This window comes from Eulemur rufifrons, chromosome 12 (genome assembly GCF_041146395.1).
Source record: "Eulemur rufifrons isolate Redbay chromosome 12, OSU_ERuf_1, whole genome shotgun sequence".
In the NCBI taxonomy this organism is placed as follows: Eukaryota; Metazoa; Chordata; class Mammalia; order Primates; family Lemuridae; genus Eulemur; species Eulemur rufifrons.
The window spans coordinates 21,071,825-21,085,140 of NC_090994.1; positions in this window are offsets into that span (position 1 = coordinate 21,071,825).

Here is a 13,316-nt window from a genome sequence, read left to right on the forward strand (position 1 = left end):
TTTGTTTTGTTGATCTTCTATATTTTTTCCCCATTGTATTTAGTTTTACTCTGACCTTTGTTATTTCTTTTCTTTTGCTGGTTTTGGGTTTGGTTTGCTCTTCCTTTTCTAGTTTCTTGAGATGTGACATTAGGTTGTTAATTTGCAATCCTTATGTCTTTTTGATGAAGGATTTAAGGCTATAAATTTTCCCTTGAGGAATTCTTTTCCTGAGCCCATAGATTTTGATGCCTTGTGTCCCCTTTGTCATTACATTCAAAGAATCTTTTGATTTCTATCTCAGTTTCATTCTTGACCCAATAATTGTTCAACATCAGGTTGTTTAATTTCCTTGAAATTTGAATAGGTTTGAGTGTTTCTCTTGCGATTGATTTCTAGTTTTATTCCAGTATGGTCTGAGAAGATATATGGTATGATTTTGATATTTTCGAATTTGTTGAGGCCTGTTTTGTAGCCTAAGATATGATCAATCTTGGAGAATGTCCAATCTGCTGAGAAGAATGTATATTCAGTAGTTTGGGGCTAGAATGTTCTGTAAAAGAATGTTTAAACATGAAAAAAACAAATAGCTCGACACCTCTAAGGGATTACAACAGACCTACAGGAGAGGACTCTATCCACAGGGAAATTGCTGAAATGACAGAGATGGAATTCTGATTATGGATGACAAATCAGGTGAATGGAATTGAAGAGAAAGTTGAAAACCAACAAAAAACAAGCCAAAAAAGTATTTCAGGAAATTAGTGAAAAAGTCAGTAGAGAGCTAGACAAAATAATAAAGGACATAATAGAACTTAAAGAAATGAAAGAGTCATTTAGGGAATTTCAAAACACAGCAGAAAGCATCAGCAACAGACTAAATCAAGAAGAAGAAAGAATCTCAGAGGTTGAAGACAAGCCTCTTGAGCTAACCTGGTGATGCAAAGAGGCAGAGAAGAGTATAAAACAGTCACAGCAATCACTGTGCAGTGAACTAACATAGGTATCCCTGAGGGAGAAGAAGAAAGAGCTAAAAGCATGGAAAACCTATTTGAGGGAATTATTAAGGAAAACTTCACTGTTATCACCAGAGATTCAGACATTCAGATACAAGATGGGCATTGAACACCAGGAAGATTAAGTCTTTTGTTAGGCTGATGAGTTTTCCATCACTTGTAAACTTTTCTCCTTCATTTTGACTTTGGCCAGTTTGACTACTATGTGTCTTGGAGATGTCCTAATTGCTATTAATCTTGTCCCTGATGCCAGTCAATAGTTACATACAGAAAGAAATCCTGAATGCCCAGCTCTGTTCACTTAGGATGGCTCTTTTACGCACTCCGTGCTGCACAAGTGTGTTATTTTATATTATCTATTCTGCTGCCATTTCTGTAAGGTCTCACATAATTTATAGTTTGTCAAAACAGGGACACCATTCAGATTTCATCTGCCGACATGCTTTGGGGTCCTTGGGGAGGCTGGGAGGTGGCGTGCTGTGCAGTCCACAGAGGGCCCTGCAGTCCCCTCACCGTGGCCTCCTCCCAGTTCCATCCTCCCAATTCCTGCCCTGGCCTTCCAAGGTTCCACAGAGTGACAGCCAGGGTAGAAGAGAGCACAGACATCAGGGATCCAAAGGCATTGCTTACTTTCCAGATGCAATTTAGGAGACCAGGGTGCCACTTCAATGGTGTTTGGCTGAATTTGACCTTCCCTGCGATCTCTGTTACCCTAAAAATCTGTTACTTTGTTCTAGTCCAGGACATCTGCTGATAGCAATGGCATTTCTTAGTAACTGTCCAGGAGAAGGCTGTGGGGAAAGTCTCAGAATGAGGAGGTTGGTAGTCAGTATCTTTCTGTCCAAATAACTTATGAATTAGGGGTGATTTTAAACATGAGTTCTCTGGATCCACGGGGTTCTTCAGAAATGCCTGTGAAGCTGTGCCTCGGAAACTCATGTTGGGGACCTGAATTTGGGGCTCCAGGTTCTCTAAATCTATTTAAATCAGAGCAGCTCAGAATTAATCTGCTTTTCGATATGATAGAGTTATTCATGAAATTAAAAAAATACAGTTGTATTAGTAAAAAGATGTTTGAGCTCATCTAAAATGATGCCTTGGGTCCTGTGTAGAAACCTCCGCTCCCTTCCTAGACTGGATACAGTTGTGGTTTTTGAAAATCAGTGACTTCAATAGCTATAAAACCTGGAAAGGATGTTCAGGGAAAGAATAAAAGTGGTCAGGACCAGGAAGGGTCCCTGAGCCTGAAAATTGCCTTCTGTCTTCTCCTTCACAGTGCAACTTCTCAAAACATCGTATTCCCGTTTTTACTTCCTCACCTGCCGTTCAGAATTTAACTCACTCTTCTCTGACCTCTATCCCATGGCCTACTAAAACCAAAGTCCTCCTTGTGACTAAATTCTCCTTTTTTTTTTTTTCCCATCCCATAACTTCTGTCCTGGGTTCCCTTGTCCTTTTAGTGTCCTGTCTTCCTTGGTGGACTCTTTCATTCCCACGATTTCTACTACATCTGAGTGTTAGTGACTCTTAAATGTTTCTTCACACCCTGAGCTCTAGATGCACAAATCCTCATTCGTGTTTCCCACAGACACCTCACTTCAAAAGGTCCAAAGCCAATTTCATCCTCTTTCCCATAACTTTGGAAAAACATTTTTGGTTAGCATAGCAATCACCACCACCATCTGCATAGCTGCCCAAGCCAGAAGCCTGGGCATCTTCCTTGACTCCAAAATCCTCAACTTCTTTCCCTCTCCTCCTCCCCTGTATACAATCACAGGGGCACCATTTTCTCTCCTGACGGTTTCTCATATCCTTCTGCTTCCCTTCTTCCTCACTGCTGCTTCCTAGTTTACCCCAGACTCGTGTAGCATCCAAAGAGCAGCTGTCACCCATGGCTGGTGTCCCAGCATACAGCATACCTTCTCCAACCCATTCTCCATACTTTAGGCAAATCAATATTTCTAAAACACACGTTTAGCTAGGTCGACTCTTTAATACCCTTTAGTTGTTTCTCACTTTTCTTTGATAAATTCAAATATGAACATATACATTCTCCTTGTTCTATGGCCTTTCCATGTGCTGCTGTTGCCTTTAGCTGGAATGGTCTTCTCCAAGTTCTTTACCTGACTAACCATGACTTAGTCTTCAAATTTCCATATGGACATTACTTCCTGCGGAGTGTTTACTAATTCTCTAAACTTTGATAAATTTACCACCCTCAGACTCCCATTGCTATTCTTACTTTCTTTATCTGAGCACTTACCACATTGCACTGCCAATGTCTGTTTACTTTTTCTATCTCCTATCTAGATCTAAGCTTAAAAAACGATAGAAACCTGTTATGTCTCTAGCACTTAGCAGTGTGCTTAGCGTTCACCAATGAACAAATGAATGACCTCAAAAGAATAAAGGAGAAAGCTGCTTAGATTAAGGACTCAAGAAAGTTGACATTTGAGATGTAGAAAAAGAAAGAAAGAAAAACAGACAAACAGTGGGGAATTTGGTTCCAGTATTAAAGGGGTAATTTAACATTATTTAAAGCATGAGTCACATAAATTATATAAGACAAGATATGCAGGATTTAAGCATTTCTGGAATTGATCACATAGATGTACAACTAGACTAAAATTTTAATTGAGTTTCCGGGATTGATATGGGAAAATATGTGGTAGAAAGGAAAACCCTAAAAATTAGCAGAGAATCTAAGCTAATTTATATAGGCTAATAATATAAGCCCTAAATCTTTGGTGAGGACAATACTCAATCAATAAATACCCAGCAAATACCTCCCATGAGTAAGGACTGTGCTAGGGATTCAGAAATGAGTAAACCATGTTTCTTGATTTAATAAATTCACAACACTGAGAGAAAAACTAACAACAATAGCAAGAAATTGCTGCATTGAGTTGCTAAGCACAGAAGCTAAGATTGAAGGAAATACTGTAATTGCATACAGAAGGGAACTACTAACTCAACTTCTCAGGGAGACGTTCTAGAAGATGTGACAATTGAACTAAGCCAGAGAGAAAGCAAATGAGCAAATGATTTGATCTGATGAAGAAGAGAGGTAGGGGGTCTCTGGGGAATTTGGGGCAGAGAAAGCAGTCGTCACAGGGCAAGAGTCATTAAGGAAAAGCGTGGCATGTTCAGGAAGTCAAGCAGCCTCATGAAGCAGGATCAGAAAGTTCATGGAGGGTTGTAGAGGATGATGATGTTGAAAAGGCTTGTAAAACTCAGGCTTGGCCACCATGCTAAGGCAACTAGGGGCAATGAGTAGCCACCAAGTTTTTTTAAGGATATTAGTAATGTAATCATATGTAAATTTTGGAAAAATCTACCTAACAGAGGTGGGTGCTAAGACAATAATCCAGGGGTCTTTGGGTAACTTTAAACATTAGTGGCTCCCTCATAGGGATAAGGGAGTGTGTGTGTGTGTGTGTGTGTGTGTACAAAGATACAGAGGGTGGCTGTGTGTTTGAGGGGTGGGGGATAAGGTACAACCTCTACTTCCCTAAATACTGGGCTATCTCACACATGGTGCCTTAGCAGTCTGATTCCTCCACACAGTTTGAAAAGGTCAGATTCCTGAATTCATTTCATGAGGTGAAGGGCAACCCAGAGAAAACATCGTGAAGCACATCACGGGAAATACAACAAGGTGTTTCCTAATCTTTAAAATGACTTTGTGCTCTCTGAGTAAATCCATCTGGCAGGTTTTATCTCGTCTCTACAGAGCCCTCTCCTAGATGCTAGGGCAGATTTTTTTCCCTTAGTATATTATATATAAAATATTAAAATCCCAGGTAAATTCAGAACGCTGAGATCAATGCATTTGTTAAAATATCAATACAACAAGAACAGCCGGCTTGTACCCTTCCCTAGAAAACAAACAAAAAAAGGTCTTTCTAAAGGTTCCTGGCAGATCTGTCATCTCTTCCTCAAGCCAAGTGACAAGTGAGTTATACAATGGGGCTTCGAAAGGTGCAAACCATATTGCACAGCAGATGCTCTGAAACTATTTTTCAGAGAGTCTTTTCAGGCCTCTATTGCCCTCTAATTCCCTTGAAGCAATTTATGACCTACTCTCTTTTTGCATCAGTTACACTGTGACCACATTAATCCAAAAGATGCATTAACCTCACCTCTACTTCAATTTCTCTGAACACTCCCATACACCACCCTGTATCTCACCACCATATATATACATTAGGCTCTTTCGTATATAATCTCAAGGCAGGATTATTCCAGACATGTATTAGTGCCAAAATGAACGATTTGATCTATACTGAACTTTTACCTAATTCACTGGTTCTGGTCTTTTCTGCTTTTGTTCCACCATAAATCCTCCAGCAGCTTTCGTTTTTGAGGATAATGATCTTTCTTCTCATTTCTACTTCATCTTATTTCCCAATCAATCTCACCTGAAAATTAACCTGGGCTAGCACTTCATATGATGCTCAATTGTATATGAAATCCTATAGATGGTCCTTAGATCCACATTTTAGAGATACTCAATAATCTTCATTATACTGCTGCTTTCAGTGAAATCTTGCCTTTGACATATGGAGACTACAAAATACTTTGCATTTATAGATCTTGTTGAATTCACGACTATTACCTACACAGCAACAAATCATGAAAATTAGAGTTGGAAAAGTCTTGTTGGGACTGAGAGTCCATCCCCTGTGGCTATCTAAGAATGTTACTTAAAATTCAACATTTATTAAGCATTCAAAATGGACTAGGATCTTTACAGAACAAAAGGCTGGACAGAGTTTCAGCCCAAGTTATTTACAATAACGCACCATCACCCTATTTTTCTCTTTAAAGGGCTCCAGAAATGGGGCTTCTAATATGTTCCACAAACAAAGATTGTATGGCTTGATATATTTTTTTTCTGATGAGAATTGAGAATAAAATAAACATATAGAATATGAACACTGGGAATAACTTCTTTCAGAGGTTCATCCAATTTTCTTTCCTATCTTTAAGCAGGACAGAAGAAAACCAATTCACAGTCGACATCATTTCATACTTTACCATAACTGAATAGTTGAATAATGTCTCCATCTGCCTTCTCTTCTGCTTTTTCCTTCTCCCTCTTTTGTTGAAAATACATTTGCAAATATACCCATCACTTAATATAATACATTACACAGTGCTTCACATATAGTAGGCTTGCAATACATTTTTGTTAAGTAAATGTAAAATAAGCACAAATTGTTTGGATAACATGTGATGGGGGTATGCTTGACTCATCTTTGCATTGTTATACTGAAAGAATTGGGAAAAGTATATTAATTCTTTTAAAATTCACCATGTTTTAAAAAATTCACTGGTTCAAGTGCACGATTCTTCAATACTCCTCTAAGATACGTAGATGTGGCAATCATAGAGAATTTAAGTTAACTAACACTCCCACCAGGATTTTGATTGCCATTCAAAAATTATTTTGACTAAAATATACCATTGTCTACTGAGTGAGAAGTTTTTTTTGTTTTCTTTTATTTCAGCTTATAATGGGGGTACAAAAGTTCAGGTTATATATATTGCCCATGCCCCCCCCATCCCTCCAAGTCTGAGCTTCAAGCGTGTCCATTCCCTAGACAGCGTGAGAAGTTTTAAAATCAAATCATATCACTGGAAGGGGAGGTGGTGGGAACTAACAGGATAAGAAGTGTTTTCTCCTTTTTTTACCTTTCACTGAATTAATTGAACTGAACAGCTATTGGTCTCAGATATTGACATATTATTTAACATAACTATACAGGTGCTATAGAAACAGTTGAACTGAATATATTACTATAGCTCACCACTTATTTCAGTGCCAGGTTCTATGTATTCAATGCAACTACCTCAGGCTCCCATTTAGAACCTATTCTCTCATTTTCATTCTGGAAATGGAGTGATAATTATTCTTAACCCTACGATGTAGAAAACAATCCCATGCTATTTGTCATACAATAAGTGAAACATTGATCCTCAATTCTCTTGCCAAAGAAAGAAAATGGACACTGGGCACTATTCCCTTTTTCCAAATGCTCCCTTGCTCTATCATACCCTTTCTCATATTCATCTTACTGCACCCCACCCCAGCCAAGCAGGGGACACACGAAGATATATCCCTGAAGCATTTGCCTGAAAATCAAAACATTTGTCAAAAAAGAAGTCTAATATTCTTAAATCTATAGTCACTAGAGATGATTTTCTTTGTTTTGAAGAAACAAAGTGTGGAAAGAATTGCAATTGAAAGTACAAAGATCATCAGGATTCAGATTAAATGGTAGGCGATTGCAATAAACCTTAGCTGTGTTAGGAGGCTCATTTAGGAATATAGCTACAGAAGACATCTGTAGCAGCTCTGGTCGGCTAGTCAGAAATCCGTGGCCTCAGATCTGCCACCAGTTAGCCATGTGAACTTCAGAAATGCACGTCTTTTCTGGGTTTTAGTTTATTTGCTTATGAAATGAAAAAGATTGAACTGGATGATTTCCAGGGTCTTTGCTGCCCGCAAATCCCATGTTTCAAGATGTTATACTTTAAAAAATTATATGTAACAGATCTTGATATAATATAGTAGATACGATATGACTCTTAGCATCATAACTATATATAATAAAAATCTCATACATTAAATATCCATAAATGGATTTGAGAAATTCCATTCCTTCCTGAGCATTAACATTTAATCTTCGTCACTTTGTCACAGCCCTGCAAGAAAGGCATGGGTGCCCTTCACTTTCCAGATGAGGAAACTGAAGCCCAAAGAACATAAAGAACATACGGTGTCAAACGGTCTAGTAAGAGGTGGAGCTGGGGTAGAACTTAGGCCTAACTGCAAAGCCCACGCTTTGTATCATTCTCAACTGAATTTTAAGCAAGGCATTAAAGTTTGGTGCTATATTTAGAACTCTAATTTTTTTATTCCAGGAGCCACTGAAACATAACAATACCTAAAATATTCATGCCTTTACGTTGTGCCAGAAATGATTCTAAGCACTTTATGTGTGTTATGTCATTTAAATTTACAACAGTCCTAAGAGGAAACAGAAGGGAACAAAGAGACAAAGAGGTCAAAATCACACAACAGCTAAGAGTGAGATGAGGATTCAGATTTGAATTCCTATATCTGACGCCAGTGCTTGCTACACCATATTGTCTCTGCACAACATACCTCAGGATTTTAAACTTTCTTAAGCAAATGGAGAAAATGCTTACAAAACTGGGTCACTGCATAGCTGTCTGAAGGAAAAGCATTTGTGGAAGTAGGTTTCATTGTGGGTCCTACTTCCAAATATACCAAAAATAGAGGATTTGGTCAAATCCCTGCTCTTTCATACTCCAGAGTACTCACAAACATTTCCAGGGGTCGTCAGTTACAGCAGTTTATGTTCCTGCTCTCCTGCCTCTATGAACCTCAACAGTAATGTCTAACCTATTCCCATTCCATATTTAACCTGTGAAAGGTACCTGGTAACCCTAATGAATTTATGTGGCCCACCACAATAGGATAGGTGTACTTTAGTACTGTCAATAGTTGAGTATTTAATAAGTACTACACAAATGAAGTATGTGCAAAATGAATCACATTTTAAGGTACTTTAATGTACAGGAAACAAGAAGCAAGTATGTATGCTTGTAAAGCAGGACTCTTTTTGTTTCCTTTTCAAATGTATTTGCACTGGACTTTCAAATTTGCACATCTCAAGATATCATAAAAGAATAGCAGAAAAATTGAATGTTTGTGAAAGATCAATTTTAAGGATTGCTTCTTTTTAGTTTCAAAATATTAAGGGGGTACAAATGTTTTCGGTGAAATGGATGATTTTTATAAGGCTTGAGTCCTAGCAGTAAGTGTGCCCATCACCCAAATAGTGTTCATAGTACCCATTAGGTTGATTTTCACCCCTTCTCTCCTCCCCCATCTCCCTGGTTGAATTCCACTGAGTTTTACTTCTCTCTGTGCACATATGTGCTCACCGGTTAGTTCCAGTTTAATAGTGAGTACACGTAGTGTTTGTTTTTCCATTCTTGAGATCCTCCACTTAGGAGAATGGTCTCCAGTTCCACTCAGATTGTTGCAGAAGGTATTACTTCATCTTTTTATGGATGAGTAGTACTCCATGGTACACATACGCCACATTTTGTCAATCCACTCATGAATTGATAGGCACTTGGGTTGACTCCACCTCTTTGTAATTGTGAATTGTGCTGCAAAAACATTCGAGTGCATGTGTCTTTTCGATAGAAAGATTTCTTTTCCTTTGGTTAGATACCCAGTTGTGGGATCAATGGATAGAATGGCAGGTCTACTTTTTGTTCTTTGAGGAATTTCTATACTGTTTTCTGTAGAGGTTATACTCATTTGGAGTGCCACCAACGTTCCTTTCTCTCTGAATCCACTTCAGCATCTATTGTTTTTGGACTTTTTAATAAAAGCTATTCTAACTGGGGTAAGGTGATATCTCATTGTGGTTTTAATTTGCATTCCCCTAATGATTAGTGACATTGAGCATTTTTCATATGATTATTGGCCATGTATCTATCTTTTGAAAAGCTTCTGTTCATACCTTTGCCCACTTTTAAATGGGGTTGTTTGTTTTTATCTTGCTGATTTGCTTGAGTTCTTTGTAGCTTCTAGATAACAGCCCTTTACTGGATGTATAGATTGGGAATATTTTCTCCCACTCTGTAGGTTGTCTATTTGCTTTGTGATTGCTTCTTTAGCTGTGCAGAAGCTTTTTAGTTTAATAAAACCCCATTTATTTATTTTTGTTGTTGCCATGATTGCCATCGGGGTCTTACTCATAAATGTTTTGCCTAGGCCAATATCTAGAAGAGTTTTTCCTACATTTTTCTCTAGAATTCTTATGTTTGCATGCCTTAGATATAAGTCTTTTACCCATCTTGAATGAATGAATTAGTTAATCAGTGGTGAGAGGTAGGGGTCTCATTTCATTCTTCCTTATGTGCTTATCCAATTTTCCCAGCACCATTTATTGAATAGGGCTTTTTTGCCCCAGTGTACATTGTCATCTGCTTTGTCAAAGATCAGTTGATTGTAGGTAGATGGTTTTATGTCTGGGTTCTCTGTTCTCTTCCATTGATCTATGTCTCTGTTTTTGTACCACTACTATGATGTTTTGGTTACTATAGCCTTGTAGTATAGTTTGAAGTCTGATAATCTGATGCCTCCAGTTTGTTCTTTTTGCTTAAGATTGCTTTGGCTATTTGGGCTCTTTTCTGGTTCCAAATAAAGCATAGAATTATTTTTTCTAGATTTGTGAATTAAGACTTTGGTAATTTGATTGGGATTTCATTGAATATGTAAATCACTTTGGGTTGTGTGGACATTTTAACAATGTTGATTCTACCTATCCATGGGCATGATATGTTTCTCTGTTTCTTTGTATCCTCTGCAATTTCTTTCCCCAGAGTTTATAGTTTTCCTTGTAGAGATTTCACCTCCTTGGTTAAGTATATTTTATTTTCTTTGTGGCTATTGTGAATTGTATTGAGTCTTTGATTTGACTCTCAGCTTGACTGTTGTTAGTATGTGGAAATGCTACTGATTTATGTACACTGATTTTGTATCCTGAGAATTTGCTGAATTTATTTAGCAATTCTAGTAGACTCTTGGTGAAATATTTGGGGTTTTCCAGATACAAGATCATACCGGCAGTAAAGAGCAATAGTTTGACCTCTGCTTTCCTGATTTGGATATCCTTAATATTCTTCTCTTGCCTGATTGCTCTGGCTAGGACTTCCAGCACTATGTTGAATAGAAGTGGTGACAGTGGGCATCCTTGTCTTGTTCCAGTTCTTAGGGGGAATTCTTTCAACTTTTCCCAATTTAGTATGATGTTGGCTGTGGGGTTTTCACATAGGGCTTTTATAATTTTGACTTATGTTCTTTCTATGTCTAGTTTGTTGAGAGATTTTATCATGAAAAGGTGCTGGATTATGTTGAAAGCTTTCTCTGCATCTATTGAGATGATCATATGGTCTTTGTTTTTGCTTTTGTTTATGTGCTGAATCATACTTATTGATTTACCTATGTTGAAACATTCTTGTATCCCTGGAATGAAGCCCACTTGATTCTGGTGGATTATTATTTTTTTTTTTATGTGCTGCTGAATTCATTTTGCTAGCATTTTATTGAGGATTTTTGCATCTATATGCAGAACAGATACTGGTGTTTAAGTTTCTTTTTTTGTTGTATTCTTTCCTTGCATTGATATCAAGGTGATACTGGCTTTGTAGAATGGTTAGAGAGGATTCCTTCCTTCTCAATATTATGGAATAATTTCTCTGTTTTGGGTACCAGGTCTCATTTGCAGGTCTGATAGAATTTGGCTGTGAATCCATCTAGTCCAGAGATTTTTTACTGTTGTTCTCGAAAGGTTATTTATTACTGTTTTAATCTCACTCATCATTACTGGTCTGTTAAGTTCTATTTCTTCCCGGTTGAGTCTTGGGAGGTTATCACTCTCCTTGGAAGGGAAGCCCATAAGGAATGTCCAAGTCCTGGGATCATGCAAGTTCTCCCCACAATTTCATGGTCACCACAGCATTTGGGCTGGTGGGAATGGATAAACTTCCAAGTAACTTGGTAGCTCACTGGTCAATGAAGGAGTGTGGGAGAGAGAAAGGGATGCCCCTTTACCCTTTCACTGGACTCTGAGTCTCTCTGGGTTTGATCCTCACTGATATCCTTTTTTTCCTTTATCCTCCTCCTTCTTTGCTTCACAGTTTTCCTCTGTGACATCCCCAGCAGCCTCTGGCACTTCTCTCTATGACCTACACCTGAGCTGCATCCCTTCTCCCCTCTGCTTTATCTGAAATCTGTTCTTCCCTCTGGGATGGTCTGGCAAGTGAGGTATCTAGCCAGCTATTTTGCCCAGCCCCCTCCTTAGGTTTGATTTTTAAAGAAAAGAGTGATCATATACCCTGCCAACATTCCACTCTTTGGTAAGATTTGCATTTATTCTAAACATGCCTAAAGAATCATCTTAAGTGAATAGAATTTGCAGTCTCCCATGATATAGAAATTCTCAGTTGTTCATTTCCTCAGAAGGGCTATGCTTCTGGCTGTGACACACTGAATAAATCCATTATATTTTTGTCAGAAAGTAGTATCCCAATTTAGATTCTTTAGCCCAAACAATCATGCCATGCCCACAGATAAATAATGACATGAAAGAAAACAACCATTGACTGAATTCAACAAAAGTTCCCCTTTACCATCTTCAAATAACCAGTTCATTAAATTTATCCACTTTTTCAAGCCACTTTGTCCTCTAAGTATATGTCACCTTACACAGTAAAGAGGACAAGTGTCGTTGACTCATTACCCCTTAATTTGATAAATATTGACAACCAATTATGATTATTTATGCTCTGAAATGATAAAAATCTCGGAATACTTCAACAGCTCCACAGGACTAGCTGCTCCTTCATTCTGGAATTCTCCTCCCACAATTGCCTAGCTCAGTCTCCTTTTTATTTCAAACCTCTCTCTTTCTCAATTTATTTTTCTCAATAGCACTGTTCCATCTGACTTTCCATATGCTTTTGTCCTTGCTTTTGTGGTGTCTTCCCCCACTAGAATGTAAATTCTGTGAAGGCAGAGAATTTAGACTATTTTGCTCACTAGTATATTTACAGTACGTAAGAGCTATTGTAAGTGCTCAATAAATATTTGTTGAATTAGTGAAAGAATGATACCTCCCCAATATAAGTTTGTAACATTTTTAGAATATCATATGATGTCCTGATTTTATATCCAAATATAACTTCTTACAGGGATACAGCCTCCTACTCAAGGTTCATTTTATTTTCCTAACAATAAAAAAAAATCAGTTGTAACATCCTGAGTCTTTTTTTAAAGATCTCAAAAGTCCAGGAACCTGAAAGTTACAAGACATATGTTCCAGTCCTGGTCTACCATTGTCTCCAGAAGGGTGCCCTTGCTCAAATCACTTAGATTCTTGGAACTTCAGTTTTCTGGTAATGTAAAATAAAGAACATAAGCTACATGATCTTTTGACTTTATCCCATACTCTGAAATTCTATGATTCTTTAGCTATTTCCTTCTATTCATCAATGTTCATTTTCTTTTTTTAAATTTTCTTTTTACTTTTGTTTATTTTTTATTTTTTTATACTCACTGCTATACTAAATAACAATTGTATATATTTATAGTGTACGATGTGTTGCTTCAGTACCTGCACACATTGTGGAATGAGCAAATCAGGCTAATTAACACATCCATCACCTCACATACTTATCATGTCATTGTGGTGAGGACATTTAAAATCC